Genomic DNA, 1357 nt, shown 5'->3' on the forward strand with positions numbered 1-1357 from the left:
GCAGCCAGGATTCCCCCAAAGCCTGCCCCGCTTTCGGGGACGGGAGCCGGAGAGGCAGGGGCTTCCTCGCGGCGGTGGAGGCCACGCCCGCGCCCGCCGCCTCCACCCTCGGCCCGAGAGGGCGCAGGGGGCAGGAGAGCCCAAGCCGCCCGCCCGGGGGGCGAGGCCCAACCAGCAGGATGCCCCCGCACTGCCCACGCAAGGCCCCCGACCGGCCCCGACGGTGAGCTTGCCCGCCCGCCCGCCAGCCCGCAGCCGCCGAAGGTGGTTCCCCCCTATAGTTGTCGGCGCGGGCCCTCAGCCCACACGACCGCGGGCAGGGCTCCTCCTCCTCTTTCCTCCGTTCTCCGTCGCAGCAACGGGCCGCAGACAAAACAACATACGACTCCAAGGGCAGGACTACAGCCGACACTGGCGGGGGTGGCACGGGGACTGGTTACCCCGGCGGCCCCCGGTCGGCATCGTGGCGCGAGCCCGCGACCTTTGCTGTGCCAGGTTCGGGGGGGAGGGAAATTCGGGGAAGGGACCGACGCCCGAGCTTACCAAGAGCACAGGACGGAGCCCAAACCCCCAAAAGACACCACACACCCCCGGACGTAAGAACAGGGAGAAAAGAGCAGAACAGCAAGGGACAGAAGGGGAAAGGAGCATGGTGAGCGCCGCAACGGTGAGGGAGGGAAGAGATGCGGCCATGGGTGTCCCCCTATAGTTGTCGGCGCGGTCCCTCAGCCAACACGACCGCAAACAGGGGCTCCTCCTGCGCCACGCCCAGGGAGAGGACGCCCTCCGCACGCCCCACCACCCACGCCCCGGTAAACGCCTCGCTCCCTCGCGGATGGAGGGCGGGGAGCAACGGGCCCACAGCCGCAAACGCCGCTACACCGCCTCTTGCCCCCGCCCGCCACGCTCGCCAGCCGGCCCCGAGGGCGGCCTGCTCCGGCCGGCTCCGGCCCCGAGGGGGACCCGCGCCCGCCTCGCCGCGTTCCAGCCCAGCCCAGCACGCTCGGCAGGGGGAGGGGAGAGGGCTGCGCGTTGGCGGGCCAGGGCAGCGGGGACCGCCGCGGCCACGGCTGCGCTGCCCCCTTACGGGGGAGGCGCTGCCGCCGCCGCCGCCGCTCTTCCGCTGCGGTCTTTCCTTCCTGCCTGCCTTCTTCCTCTCGCTTCTCTCTCGACCTCTCCGGTTATTGTTACTTTGGCTTTTCACATAGCAAAGCCCCCCCGGAAACGCCCGACGACTCTCGCCCCGCTCTCCCGCTGCTGCGGCCAGAAGCCACACCAGGAAGGAATGGGGACGAAGGAGGGGGGGCATTTCAAATAAAAGGGGGGTTGTTGGGGGTCGTTTCTCTCTCGACTCAGG

This window comes from Penaeus vannamei, chromosome 27 (assembly GCF_042767895.1).
Source record: "Penaeus vannamei isolate JL-2024 chromosome 27, ASM4276789v1, whole genome shotgun sequence".
Lineage (NCBI taxonomy): Eukaryota > Metazoa > Arthropoda > Malacostraca > Decapoda > Penaeidae > Penaeus > Penaeus vannamei.